Below are 15,919 nucleotides of genomic sequence, written 5' to 3' on the forward strand. Positions count from 1 at the left end.
TATTTGGTCATGTGCTCACATAGATGATTGGATGGGGCTGAAATTTGGAGGAGGGTAATGGTAAGAGCACAAGAAGAGGCATGCAAAATTTCAACTCATTTGGATAACCCTAGCTAGTACTTCCTTCACAATGGCTTTTGTCTGACAGAAACTTTGAAAAATCACTGAGGAAGATTGGCTAGGCAAATAAAGTTGAATTCTGGCATGTGGAAATTATATGGACATCAAATAATGCCCAACAAGTTTGGGAGAAAACAAGATAAGATAAATGACACTTCCTTCACAAAGTGCCACTCTGGACAGAAATGAAGAATAATTATTGGAGAATTATTCCTCGGCTAGGACAGGAAAGTTTGGGCATATTTGAGAAACATATGACCCAAAGAAATTATGAGAATTAATTGGGATTTCTGGGAGTGACATAAATATAAGTTGCTTCACCACCTAGGGCAGACAGGGTTATTCCTTTAATAGAAAAAGGAATATTCCTGAGAAAAAGAAATTAGGGTTTGGTCAAAGAGTGAAGTGACATGATCTTCGCAAGATTTTGAGAATGATGAGCCACTTGGGAGGGGGAATGAGGATGATTTCCCCAGGTGACAAGGCCACAGAGCCACTCCAAAAAGAAAAACAGAGCAAAAACCAATAAATCAAAAAGAAAAAGAACAGGGCAAAAATCCAGGCTGTTACAATTCCGGCCTCTGTTTTCTTTTGGTTTGGTTTCCTCGATCATTGGATTTGCTTGCTGTCCCCCGGTCCTTGGCGTCTTCATTGTAGATTCAATGGAATTCTCACCTTCAAGTTTATGTTCATTGCGCTCTTGAACAAATTCTTTACTTGAAAGCTTGATCCCGCCACCTGTAGTTTTTACCTTCTCTTTAGATGGATCGGCTTGAAGCAGCTGATGCAAAAATGTTTTGCCATCAAGACCAATTGGAATAGACTGGTCATCCTTTGGTGTCTCAACAATTCTCAATTGTCCCTTATCAATGGCTAATTTGACTATTTCGTGAAACATATTGCAATCCTCAAAATTATGTTTGAATGAATGATGCAACCTACAATCCATTCATTCTTGAATTGATGGCTTGACATGGTGATCAAGAATTCTTATGTAATTATTATTAAGCAACAAACCAAATATGTGATCACACATACTTGAATTGAAGGTATACTTCTTATTTTTCTAGCCGATCTTTGTGTGAGAACGGCTTTGGAGGTAAGCAAACAAATGGTTCAAATTTGGAATCTCTCCATTCGGCTATGCAATGTGTTTTGCACTCTATATCCGACGTCTTCCGATAAGATATTATACTAGCATTGGTTTGCTCAAAAGATTTTAACCTTGGATTTAAATTTCTGAAACAAATATAGTTAGCACATTCATGTCTCAATTGATACCAAGTGTAAGCCAAGTAAGAGATAAGCAAAGCTACCCAATTTGATATGAACTTTAGATAAAGCAATGAGGATAGTCTTGGCTGCAATGATAATTCACTATCAGTCTTTACAAATGGCGCAATGGGTTAACCGATATGCTCTATAACAATTTTATTGCTAACAAGTAAATTAACCTTCTTTATTGGTCTTTCAAAATTACTTATGAGGATTTTTCTAATAGATGCATCAACAGTAAAGTTGTGACCAAATCTGAAAATAGGGAAATTACTTGCTAGACATACCTCTTCAAATATGTTGGGAGAGCATGATGGTGTTGTGACTTGAACAATATCTTGCTCTATCTTTGGATGGCTCCCCAACACCTTGTCACCATCTTTTTCTTGATTCCGTGCATCAATACTTTGCAGATCCTTGTCAGCCAAACTTTGTTCGGCTACTTGCTCTTGTCCTTGAGGCTTGTCTATTTCTATAGCACGAAATTCATAGGGCAGGAAGTAGGTTCCATTAACTTAAGAAAAATCATGGACGGTTGTTCTCCAATGCTGGCCATGCCCTTTCTCAATGATGCTTTCCTCTTTGGATTTGATGGATTCGAAATATATACTACTTGATGTGACTTTTTCAACCGAAGCACTTTCATGTTCCGAATCATCCTTCTTTTTATTGATTCTACAAATTGGCAAGGCTTGTTTTCTTTCGGGCAATTCCCTATTAATTCTGTCTTGGTGAAGCACTTATACCCTATCACGCAAAGCTTTAACTCCCTTCTCAACTTCAGCCCGCTGTGGATCAGTTGCCCCTCCCCAATGCTTTTAGGATCTTTCGGCAATGAATTGTTAGTGTTGGCGAAATTTTGCAATTGTGTAGGGGGTGTATAATATGTTGCGGTACAAGGTGGAGGTGTATGCACTACTGTATAACCATATGTTCTTTCGCCAATTCTATCAATGGATAAAGTTTCATCTTCTTGCAAAACTCTAGCCTTTATTGCAGCATAATCAGGAAACAACCCCTTTTCATATTGTTCAAAGGCAAAGACGACTAATCCTCTTGTTTTGTGCCAAGATATTTTTTAACGCAGCCACAACTGCTTCAGGAAGGGATTTATCTGCAATACTTTCAGATTCTTTCGGCAATGATTCGTGAGTGTTGCCGAAATTCTTGAATTACATAGAGGATGCATTATATGCTACAGTATTAGATGATGGCACGTGTGTTCCTACCAAATTTTCACTTATTCGGCTATGACCATGAAGGTGCGGGGCTGAGTTATGAACATATACAGTTGCAGACGGTGCTAAAAATTTACTAACATGAGGTGTACCATATGATGGTTGAGAGTAATTGGCCGAATAGCTAGTAGTAGCATGGCCAATTCTACCATCCACCGGCAAGGTTGGATTCACATATTGCAAATTAGTTGCCGATGCATAAAAAGGTGAAGCACTTTCTTGTTTGCTATTGGAAATTTTAACATGAGGTGTTTCAAATTGATTAACCAAACCCATCATGTTGTTCATTGGCATATGGATTTGTGGGGTTGCCAATGCATGAGAGTTTGGATAGATATGTTCTAAGTTGCTAAAATCATAAGAATTTGAAGCATGAAGATTGTTTTGCATCGGCCCTTGAACATAATTAGATGCATGATTGACAAGACTAGTGCTAGCTGATACATTATTCTCATTAGGTGATCCAGCAACAACATGTGGATTATTAGCATCTACAAAGGTGAATTGGGTATTCATATTACCTTTGTAGATTACAGCAACTTGATGGCGATCTCTTCGTAGCGAGAACGGGTTGGAAACCATTCAAAGCTTCGTCCCCAATGGAGTCTCCAAAAAGTGTGTTTGCACACGAATACGTCACCGTGTACCCTCGACGCCGGGGGTGATACACAGAGGCTCACAGCGAAGGAGAGCCGACCGGCAGCGCGATACGCAGGACAGCCGGCGGATGCTTTTGTAGACCCGAAACCCCACCCGCCCAAGAGGGACCCCGTCAAGGCGCGCGGCAGCTAAGGGCTGCCCTAGGTCGACCTGATCTTCCCTAGGGCCTCGAGGTTCGCCGCCCTGCAATAAAGAAGAACGAGAAGAAGAAAAGCTAGGGTTAAGGAGAAAAGATAAAGGATAAAAAGTGGTAGATGATTTGGTCGATTGTGTGTTTTCAATCGGCCGTCACCCCATAGGTATATAAGAGGTGGCTGGACTTCCCGTGCAAGGAAAAGGCTTGGATTCACGTCCAAAGCCCTAGTCAAATTCGGATTGGTTATGTCTGAACTTTCCAAAACTGTTCGGTTTAAACTGGTTGCACCTTGCGGGTCTTTTTTGTGGTAGTAAACGACCTCGGATGAAAACGTGCCCAAAAGCAAATTTACTCGTTTCGACGAGACGAACAACTTTCATGTTTAACGTTTTTGACTCGAAGCCATCTCCTGGGCAAAAATGGTCACGCAAAATATATGTTTGCTCGCGCTACCCATCAGACATGTGTCTCGTGGGGCGCAACATATTTCGCCTCCTCACAGGGCTGCATTCCGATAGCTCTAACATTTGCGTACGAACTCGGATTGGGACGATTTTATATCAAAACCGATCGTTTCGACTAGGCGAAGACAATCGAGTAGATCATTTTTCCATATGAGGCCGTCTTGGGGGCGTAATCAGCTGAATAGTGTTCTGAATACAATATCTCAGTACTTCGAACACAACTTCGGCCTTAGAGATGAGATCGGATGGCTATGGCCCAAATATCAAAGTTACTCCTTTTGACAATACAGAATTTTCTCACTTTGAGCACTTTCCCATTTGAGGCCATCTTAATTGTGTTTTTGACCATGCCAAAATCTGGTGTCAACACTACGGTGTCCGCTCTTTGTGCAACGTGCCCCTCCCCCTTGCGGAACTGCAAGGGGCCAATGGCCCCATAGGTGATCGTGTTCCGTCATGACATCCTAGGGATTACTTGGGGAAGAAAGGAGGGCAAAAGGAGCGCATGGCAAAAGCCCAACCTGACCTCGTCAGGACCAGCAGGACGCAGCCTGACAAGATCCGGAGAGCGCCCCCAGCAAGGAAGAAGAAGCCGGAGACGAAGAGAGCAGCTAGGCGATGCCCTGGTCACCCCCGCCAGGACCAGAGGGAAGCGGCTCAGTAGGGACACTGGTAGGGAAGATGAAGCCGGAGTCCATGAGCTTGCCGAAGTCCAGCTGGAGGTGGCGGTGACGTCCAGGCCAAGCACCCCCGGCAATTCGCTCTGCCGGGGTCTAGCTGCAGATGATGCCGATTGTGCGGTCGGTGTTCAGCCAGAGTCCGAGTCGTCATCATCGCGCTTGACGATCGGGGGCTTGTCGTCGTCTTCACCGTCGTTGCCCTCCTCATCGTTGTTGCTAGAGGAGGCGGTTTCATCGTTGCTCATGCTTTCCACACAGAACCAGAGGCGAGCACCTGAGCGCCCGAAGGCCTTGATGGAGAGAATATCAGACTCCACCAACTTGAAGTGGAGGGCGTGCCCTTCCACAAGGTAGTGCGCGCGGGCGAAAGTCTTCCAACCACTCCTAAGGAGCATGACGCGAGGCGCTGGGAACTCGACGTTCGCCCACACGACGCCATTACAGCAGCCACTCATCCGCAGCCACTGCCCGAGTGGCTGGTCAACCTCCATCACCTTGGCAAAGGGGTGAAGGAGCCGTAGGCAGCTGCGAGGAGGATCACGCAGCTTGACGATGAACTCCATCGTCGTGTCCCTCGCGTGGCCTTCTGTCGGTGTTGGAGCAGTTGGAGGAGAAGCAGCGAGTGCGCTGCTCCGTCCACCTCGACCACGGGCGCTGCGTTGACCCCGACCGTGCCTCGCAGCTCCACCTTGTGTACTGGACCATCGTCTGCAGCTGTAGTGGAGTCAGGAATAGGGTGTCGAGGAGAAGCTCTCGTCGCTACGGTCGAAGCACGGGCACGGCCACTTCCTCTCACCATGGTCGGAGTAGAAGTAAGGTAGGAGAAGGAAGAGATGGTAGACGAGCATCGCCACCCACTCATGCCTCCTTTTATGGCTAGCTCTCCACTACTCTGGGGTAACCGCCCTGCTCCCCCAATCTAGCCCTCTGCGTCCCTGGATGGCATCCTGATTCATCAGCCGCCCTAGTAGACAAATCTAAGGCGCTACGTATTATGCCAAGGCACATGTTCCCGCGCCCTGCACGTCCAGCAGCAACCCTGCGCAATGCATGCGGCGCGTGTGGCGGAAATGGCAGGCGTAGTTGGTGAGCTAAAGGTAAAATGGTAGTTACCTCGACTCACGCACGGGCGCCCTAATGGTTTCCCGTGGACGTGGGTGCCCCTGGTTTACGACATGAACGACACACGCCGTCTGAGTGTTGAAGATATCATGTGAAGCCTGGGAGATGTCCCAGGTCCAGATTAATGAAGAATCAAAGAAGATCTCAAGGACACAACGTCGATCTCGGCAAGTTCAACATGAGCGCTTGTGCATTTGTTGCGCCAAACCCAATGATGCCCGGCGGCACGTATGGACTAGGCCCGGGGGCTCCTGTCAGTGCAACAAACATGTGGGTTTGCCGCACTGACTTATGCACAGGTGTGCGGCAGATCATCCATCAAGTATGAATGCTTAACACAAAATAAGCCAGAGAAGCCACTCTTCGTGAGATAACGGAGCACATTAAGAAGACCAACCCAACTATAAGGTTTCCAGAACTGCATCCCTTGCCAGGCAAGCAGGGCCGGCAGTGTCGAGATTGCGCCTGGGACAAATACCAGGCCACCCCGGCAGGGTCTCCAGGGCCGCCAAGGCCAAGACAAAACCCCAAACCAAAGGACCCGGCAGGCTCCGTGCGGACAAACCTCTGCTAGGACGCCACCGCTCCACCTCATCAAACACCAGTCACTAATCAACATGGTGTGATGCTCTCGAGCAGCTAGGTGGATCCTGTCGGGCACGTGGCAACATGTTGGAGAAGGGATTACCTTTTATGACACCCGTCCTAGAGGCGTGGCATGCAAATAAGAGGTAGTTAGGCAACTGGTGGAGAAACCTTGCTGGGGCTACCTCTCCACATGTCACCTAGTGGTGCATTTAATGCACTTTGTCCGAACTACCAGAGTTAGGTATGATAACAAAGTTAGCTATCTAATCATACTATAATGAATTTTTTCTCACTATGGTCGCCCCTTAAGCTATAAAAGGAGGATCGAGGCAACCTAGCAAAGGATTCGATCTTTTGATCCCCCATCATTTGTACGCGCGAATTTCCGTCCCCGAGGCACCCTTGCCGGGCTTGAGCGCTCCGTGTCTTCGTGTTCCCACAAATCATTCTACCAATGTAGCAGTAGGGTGTTACGCTGCTCAGCGGCCCGAACTTGGGTAAAAGATAGTTATCCTCATCGCCCCGCCCTACCTCCTCTACTCTTTGTGCAATGTGATCGTCCCCCGCCGAACCACAAATGGGCTTCCTGGTCACATAGGTGATCGTGTTCCTCCACGACAGAACCCTTGCACAACTTGGATGCGTAGGTGCTCTCTTCTTGCATCTTGCCGAGGGAAGCACTCCTAGTACTTGTGCTCATACACACCAAATATACAAAGCAGTACTAGGGTTTTACACCTCATGGTGGTCCAAACCTGGGTAAAAACCTTTGCATTCTCTGCTGATTCTGCTCTTTGTGCTTCCGCATTCCCCTTGTCGAATCGCAAAGGGGCTAGATGGCCCGATAGATGATCGTACACATGACATCTTTGGTGCGCCAGGTAGGGGGATCGCTTGCGCGAACCTGAATGAGCAGATTGCACGTTGATTTCATCAACTTTGTCACATTTTTCATCATTGATGGCCCCCAAGAAGAAAGGCATCACGATGGCGAATCCCTCCACTTCCAAAGTTCCCTCACACGTATCCGGCGGCGGCGCAGGCGGTTCTGCAAATGCGGGAACTGTGAACACTACAGTTGGCACGGCCGGAGCAGGCGGTGTGGCCTCTGTGCCTCCTACGACCGTAGCAGGAAGCGGAGGCACTGGAGGCAGTCCACTTCCTCGACTCTCTGGCGAACACAACCACGACGACATGAGCGATGCAAACGGACAAACGCACCTCCTCGATGCACCGGCGAGCGGAGTCGCCAGAGCGACAATGCCCGGTCCAGCACGAGCCAAGATATTCCCACTGCAGCACACAGAGATGTAGCGTCAAGACACACACCGCGACCATCGCAAGATGGGCGCAACGTGACCCCAAGCGGCGTTGTTGATCATATACAGCAGCATCCACACGACAAGACGCGTGTTGATCAAGTCGAAGATCCTTAGGCGCCACCACTGCACTTGAGCTACATCGGCAAGATCTCAATGGCGCTCCTGCTGGCTCTGGCAGAAGTCGAGCGACGTCGCATTCTTCGTACCCAGCCATGCTACCAACAACGGCAGAGGCGATGGCGCAGGGCCAGATGCTGCTAAACTTCCCTCCGACAGTAGACAAGATGGATGAGTGGAGAGCCACCATCCAGAGCTTGATTGGATTTGCTGAGTCAAGCAAGTCATAGCAAGCGGAGCCCTCATCATGTCCGCGAGCTGCACCAGTAGCCCAAACCGGTGGTCATGCTGAAGGCGCTGCACCAACTGTACAGTCACCTCCACGACAATTGGCTCAGCAGCAGCAATGTCAGCAACCGCATCAAACCCAGCGAACCGTGGAGCTCGAAGAGATATCAATGGCCTCCTCAGATCCAAGGGCGCGGCAAGTGCTGCAAGACAGGCGGGTGGAAGATGCCCACACTACCACTGAGTGACACGAAGAAGTGCGCCATCAATCCGACGAGTGCAATGGTCCAGTTGTTGATAGGCCTGCACCCATTGTTGGCGGGTATCTACCTTACGAGGTTGGATGCCCCACTTTTCACTCATGAGCTGCGGCAAGTCTGCTGGCCGTCTGTTTGGACGTTAAAGCCAGAAGTACTAGAAAAGTACGATGACAAGCTAAACTCGGCAAAATTCTTGGGCATTTACACAATTGTCGTGCAAGCTACCGAGGCGAGAGATGAAAAGATCCTCGCCAGTTACTTCCAATTGGCACTCAAGCCAAATGTGAGGTATTGGTTGATAAATTTGCCAGAGAACTCCATTTCTTCGTGGTCGGATCCGTGCAACGAGTTTGTTGGTGCCTTCACCGGAGGCCACAAGGCCCCTGGCTAGCCAAACGACCTGTAGCTGATCCCACAAAGAGAGGTGAGAACTTGCACAAAAATATACAAAGATTCAGCCATGTACACCGCAACATTCCAGATGTACACCCGACAACAGTGATTGCCGCCTTTCGCACAAACGTGCGCAATCGAAAGATACGTGAGAAGATGAACGTCCGATTGCCGAAGACTGTCAATGAGCTTTACACGCTGGCGGGTAAGTGTGCATCTGCTGAAGAGGGGAGAAGGCTTCCCGGGGATGATGCCGGCGCCGAAGTTGATTCTGAGGATGACGACGCCTCCACCGTGAAAAGAAAGGCCGGAAGCGCAACAGAAATTGCAAGGGCAAGATAGTTATGGCTGTGGAAGGCTCTGGTAACTCCAACACCGCCAAGATATCTAATACAGAGGGCTCTGGCAAGGAAGCTGCTACATGCGCTGATTGTCAGGCAGCCATGGCGGGCGCGAAAACCGGCAATTCTGACGGGCCGTACTGTAAAATCCACCGCACTATGTCAGTGCAACAAACCCTGGGTCCGTTGCCCGGACTGTGCACAGGCACGGGAGAAAGATTACAGCACCAAGATCAGACCAAAGTGCAAGAGATCAAGATCTTCAAAGGACCAACGTGCCGATCAAGAGGACCAAGACCAAGCCAGAGAAGTAATAAACCGCCAGGAGAAAAGCCTCCCTTGCCGGGCAGGCGAGCCTGGAGAGGACGGGGTTGCCCCCAGAAGAAAACCTCCAAGACGCCCCGGCAGGGCCCGCCGGGACTCGCGGATGCGGAGCCACCTCACCAAACCAATTAACTACGATGCACATCATCGATCAATGTGGTGTAGAGCCGCAAAGTGACTAAGTGGCAGGCATTTGCCACATGTCAGCTTCTTTCTACAGGAAATACCTACAGACGATACCCGTCCTCCGAAGTGTCGAGCGAGCAGGCGCGAAGCTGGCAAAACAGCCCGGCAAGGCTTGCCGGGCAAGCGACGATGTGACATTGAGTGGCGCATTTAATGCGCTCTGTCAGCCTGCAGAGTTAGGTATGATAGCACTGTTTGCTATCTTATTAGTGCATAATGACTAATTTGCCACTGTGGTGACCCCTTAGTCTATAAAAGGAGGCCTGAGGGGGCAACCTTAGAAAGGGTTGGAACCTGTGTTAGCGAATCCACCCCCTCACATTTTATACGCACGTAGCCATTTCGGCTGAGGCAACGCTGCTGGGAAAACGTGCTGTGACCACCACCATCAATCCACCAAAGCAGGAGTAGGGTTTTACACCTCACGGCAGCCCGAACCTTGGTAAAATTGCCCGTGTGATCTCTGTCATGCTGCCCCACGCTCTTCCGCTCTTTGTGCAATGTGTCGTCCCCCCGCCAAACCAGCAAGGGACCTTTTGTCCCATAGGTGGCCATTGTTTCCCATGACATCTTTGGCGCGCCAGGTAAGGGGATCACTTGCGCGAATCTGAAAGCATGAGCAGCGCGTCATCTTCATCGCCATCTTCATCTTCGACGGTGCCATCGACCATGGTGCCCAAGAAGAAATCTGGTGCTTCAGCTCACCATCCACCTCGGAGGCTCCGCCGACCACGGCCACCAATGCTACAGGGGATGCGGAGGTGCACGAGGATGTGGACGCTGCTGGGAATTTATAACCTACAAGTATAGGGGATCAATTGTAGCCTCTTTCGATAAGTAAGAGTGTCGAACCCAACGAGGAGCTAAAGGTAGAACAAATATTCCCTCAACTTCTATCGACCACCGATACAACTCTACGCACGCTTAACGTTCGCTTTACCTAGAACAAGTATGAAACTAGAAGTACTTTGTAGGTGTTGTTGGATAGGTTTGCAAGAAAATAAATAGCACGTAAATAAAAACTAGGGGCTGTTTAGATAAAGACACAATAAAGTAAATATAGCGAGTATGGAAAAGTGGTGATAGGAGTTGCGAAAGTGTCCCTAAGCAATTGACTACTTTACTAGACCGATAGCAAGTTTTATGTGGGAGAGGCCACTGCTAGCATGTCATCCCTGACTTGGAATTCTATGCACTTATGATTGGAACTATTAGCAAGCATCTGCAACTACTAACGTTCATTAAGGTAAAACCTAACCATAGCATTAAGTTTTATTGGTCCCCCTTCAATCCCGTATGCATCAATTTCTATGCTAGGTAGAAGCTTCTGTCACTCTTGCCCTCCAATACATAGTCCTATCAACATACAACTAACCCTATGGTGTGATCCACGCGCGCGCTCATATGATGGGCACCAAAGGACAGCAACATAACCACAAGCAAATTAAATCAATCATAGCAATTCATCAACCACCGATAGGACAACGAAAATATACTCAGACATCATAGGATGGCAACACATCATTGGATAATAATATGAAGCATAAAGCACCATGTTCAAGTAGAGGGTACAGCGGGTTGCGGGAGAGTGGACCGCTATAGATAGAGGGGGGAAGGTGATGGAGATGTTGGTGAAGATGGCGTAGGTGTTGGTGAAGATCACGGTGATGATGATGTCCCCGGCGGCGTTCCGGCGCCACCGGAAGCGAGGGGTAGAGGGCCCCGTCCTTCTTTTTTCTTGACCTTCCCCCTAGATGGGAGAAGGGTTTCCCCTCTGGTCCATGGCCTCCCTGGTGGTGGAGGGGCGAGAGGCCCTCCGAGATTGGATCTGTCTCTCTGTCTCTCTGTGTTCCTGCGTTCTGGTATTCTGCCCTTTCGCCGTTTCTTATATATCTGGAGATCCGTAACTCCGATTGGATTGAAACCTTCGCCCAGAATTTTCTCCGAAAATTATCTTTCTTGCGGCCAAAGAAGAGCAGCAACCGCCTTACGGGGGGCCCACGAGGGTCAGGGGCGCGCCCAGGGGGGCAGGTGCGCTCCCCTGCCTCGTGGCCACCTCGGGCACCGTCTCGCGTTGATTCTTCCTCCCATATTTCCCAAATATTCCAAAAATATTCTCCGCCCGTTTTTATTCTGTTTGGATTCCGTTTGATATGGTGTTTCTGTGAAACATAAAACATGCAACAAACAGGAACTGGCACTGGGCACTGGATCAACATGTTAGTCCCAATAATAGTATAAAAAGTTGCCAAAAGTATATGAAAGTTGTATAATATTGGCATGGAACAATCAGAAATTATATATACGATGGAGGCATATCAGGAATATGGTCGCAGCAGGCGGCGCCGTCACCACCTCTCCCGCAGCTGAAGCAGGAGCAGGAGACACCGGAGGAGAGCAGCATTAGCAACATCCCGATGGCCATGCTCCACGAGGTACGGGTGAAGGGATCATTCCATCTCTGCCCCTTCCTCTCGCCAATGGGCACAACCACGCTGGTGGCGCTCGCTCCCGGGCGAATCGCCGCCCTCCGGCCGCCCCTGCCACGGGAGCGACCGGCACGCGCGGACCTCCCCAGGGGCGAGTCGACCAGGTCGCTGCGCCCAATGGAGGCACTGGCCCTCAAGTGCCTTCACCACGTCAATATGCCATCCAAATGGCCACCTTGCAACAGCAAGGACGTGGTGCTACCGCCGCTGGCACTGTCAGAAGCCGAGCGATGGTGCAGTCCATATCATGATCACCCATGCCAAGCACTCCTATGGAGGCCATGGCGTGGGCTCAGCTGCTACTAAGGTTTCCACCGGTGGACGAACAGATGGATGAGTGGCGTGCCACCATCCAGAGTCTGCGTGGTTTCACCGAGGCTAGGGGCTCACAGCGGGCTGGCCCACCACAACCTCCCCAATCGACGATGATGGCTCGTGCTGCTGGTCGTACGGAAGGGGCCACCCCCACGGTACAGTCCCCAGCACGGCAACCAGCGCGAGCGCGGTAGAATCAATAACCTGATGACGTCTCGGTGGCCCCTTCTGACCCTCGAGCACGTCCAGGCCAATGGCAAGCCCCGGAGGGCAGACAGAGGGGATAGGCGTGCGTCCTCATTGTGCGACGCCGCGACGACCACCGTCGGACCACTGGGTGCGATGGTCCCGACGTTGACGAGCGCGCGCTTGAGGTTGGCGGGTGCCTACCTTTCGAGGTTGGTGCCCTGCCTTTACTCCTGAGCTGCGGCAAGTCCGTTAGCCGTCCGTTAGCACGTTCAAGCCAGAGATACCCGAGAAGTATGATGGGAGGCTAAACTCGGGAGAATTTCTGAGCATCTACACCATCGCTGTTCAAGCTGCCGGGGGAAGAGATGAGAAGGTGTTTGCCAACTACTTCCCTTTGGCACTCAAGTCCAATGTGAGGTCTTGGCCGATGCACCTGCCAGAGAACTCCATTTCGTCATGGGCTGACCTGTGCCATGAGTTCGTTGGCGCCTTCACTGGCGGCCATCAAGAACCAGGGCGGCCCAGCGACTTGCCGCTTCTCCAGCAGAAAGAAGGAGAAACTCTCCGGAAGTACTTGCAGGGATTCAGCAGAGTCCACAGGAACATCCCAAATATCCATCCAGCAGTTGTGATAGCTGCCTTCCAATCCAATGTGCGGAACTGCGGGACTCGTTCCTAGATGAACGTGTGCTTTCCCAAGACTGTGAAGGGGCTTTACACCTTTGTGGACAAGTGTGCTCGGATGGAGGAGGGAAGGAAACTCCCCGAAGAGGAGGATTGCATCAACATCGACTCAGAGGATGACGATGAATCCACCAGTCAGAAGGAGAGCAAGAAGCGCAGCAAGAGGCGCAAGGGTAAGGCAGTGATGACTGTCGAAGGATCGGGGACACCTAGTACCGGCAAGAAGGCTCGAGCCGAAGCCCCAGGCAAGGAAGCTGCCGTGTGCGCTGATTGCCGAGAAGCTGTGGCTACCGAGAAGGTCGGGAAAGGCGATGGGCCGTACTGCAAGATTCATCGGACCAAGGGCCATGATCTTCAAGAGTGTCATCAGGTTGAGCAGCTTGTCAAGAGGCAGAGAGCAGAATATGAGAAGCGTGATAGGGAAATGGTCAGAATGCCACTGGTGGGAAGGGTTGAGGCGGTGAAGCAAATCGCCCTGGCAAACCCTTCCGGAACTAAGGAAAACCTACCAGGGGATGAAGAGAAAACCAGTGAGCAGGAGTTCCAGAAGGCCACTGACGCCCTGTGCATTGACGGGGGTGCGTCCCTGCACTCCTCTCACCGCCAACTCAAACAGTGGGCACATGAGGTCAATGACGTGGAGCCAGTGGCAGAGGCTTGGAAGCTGCTCAAATGGTCACGCACACCCATCATCTTTGACGAAGAGGACCATCCTGACTGTACCACTGCGGTAGGATGTTTGCCATTGTTGGTATGTCCAACAATTCGCAACCTCAAGGTAACGAAGATGTTGGTTGATGGCGGCGCCGGGTTGAATCTAATTTCCCCGAAGGTCATCAGCAAACTTGAGATAGTAGAGAAAGAGCTAAAGGTCACCGACACGTTTCAAGGAGTTAATCCCGGCAGGAGTCATCCTAAGGGAAAGATCATGTTGCCAGTGACATTTGTGGGAGAACTGAACTATTGGACTAAGAAGATTTAGTTTTATGTGGTCGACCTCCCCCTGCCGTACAATGGGATACTTGGACGCCCAGCCCTGGCTAAATTCATGGCGGCATCCCACTATGCCTACAACACCTTGAAGATGTCTGGGCCGGTAGGAGTCATTTACATCCCATCAGATGTGAAGGACGCAATCATTTGCATGGGTAAGATGTACCAGGACGCAGTCGTGGCAGAGGCAGCAGCAGTTCCTGCCAAGGTGAACAGGGAAAGAAGAAGGATAGTAGGGACGCTAAGAGTACCTCTTCGGAGTGCACTGCGCCTATTTTTTGACCGTAAACAATAAGGGAACCCCCTACCGTGAATTAAATAAATTGAATGGTTAAGAGTCTTTACATAGTATCAATTACATCTCCGTCCTCCCTTTGGGAGGAGGCTCGGAAACTCTAATCTAGTGGAGGGAAGAAATCAGTGAAGGGATGAAGTTTTTATGCTTCACCTTCACCCTATACGTAAGGAGTGTGTCGACATTCTGGGAACGGGGGTCTCCAGACTTGCCTGCCTGCGGCCCACGGTGTGGCTCTGCAAGTGGGCCCGTACGACCCATCTTCACCAACAAGCATTCAAGATCCTAGCGAGGGTCAAAGCCTCGTGAGGAGGACGACGCAAGACCTCCTCAGGAGCGGCCTCACCAGGTTGGCTCGCGAGATGCGGAGAGATCAAGGCAAGGCAAACCTCGCGAGGTTCTCGTGACGTGAGCCATGACGACCGTGACCAGGCGGGTGCCAGCGCACACAGTGTCCTTGTTTCCTCTTTGGAGCTAAGGAGGCAAGCGCAAGCGCGGAGTACCAAGGCGTCAAGCAAAGGATTCCATATCAGTGCAACGAGACCAAGACCAGCAGGACGGCAAGATGGAGGTCACCATGGAGCCCAAGGCGGCGTCACCACCAGAGCCTTTGGCAGGCGAAGACTACTTTTGTCAGGATAAGCTGTACTAGCTGTCCCCTTTCAAATTGGCCACTGTTGGCTCCCTTCCCGCTAAATATTTGGGAAGAGGACCAGGGCCTCTATAAATAGGACTAGCCACCACCATAGACGGGGAGGGAACTTAGCCTGAATTGACGGAGATCATGCTCACCCACACACAGAGCACAAGAACACCTCAACCTCAGGAGGCTGTTCTTCCCCTTGTAACTATTCATCCTCAGCCTGGGAGGCAATCCACCACCACCACACTGGAGTAGGGTATTACACCACAATGGTGGCCCGAACCAGCATAAATCTCGTGTTCTTTGTGTTGCGAGTTCGTCGAGTTAGTCCTTGAGATCTTAGCAAAGCTAGGACGTAGATCGGTAGAGGAAGAACTTCGCGTGCACCCAATGTTCCAACCTTAAGGGTTTTGTCGGAACCCGAGATCCGACATTTGGCGCGCCAGGTAGGGGTGCGCCAAAGCTTCCCTTCCGTTGCTCCGCGTTCCGTCGCTTCTTCGTCACCATGGCGGACGCGCGCCGCGCTCGCGCCGAGCGACGGGCTGCCCTCGCCACCCGCGTTGCTCAGACGGCTCCCGTCGACGGGCCACCCCGTCGTTCTCCGTCACCTGCCGCCAACGCCGCCACCGGCCCGGCGGGGAACGGGCAGAAAGCATCCTCGCAGCACCCCTCAGTGCGGCGGGACGGCCGCACCGCCACTCCATCGCCGACCCCCGCCAGTTCGTCATCCCACGCTCGTCGCGCTCCCGTGGACGCGTAGGCTGCTCTGTGCATGGCGTGCGAGCTCCTGTGCTACTGCCCCGTCGATGACCTCTACGAGGACTGGCTCGACTGCATCACCGAGCTTGTCAGCGCTG

The sequence above is a fragment of the Aegilops tauschii genome, chromosome 4 (assembly GCF_002575655.3).
Source record: "Aegilops tauschii subsp. strangulata cultivar AL8/78 chromosome 4, Aet v6.0, whole genome shotgun sequence".
Taxonomy (NCBI): domain Eukaryota; kingdom Viridiplantae; phylum Streptophyta; class Magnoliopsida; order Poales; family Poaceae; genus Aegilops; species Aegilops tauschii.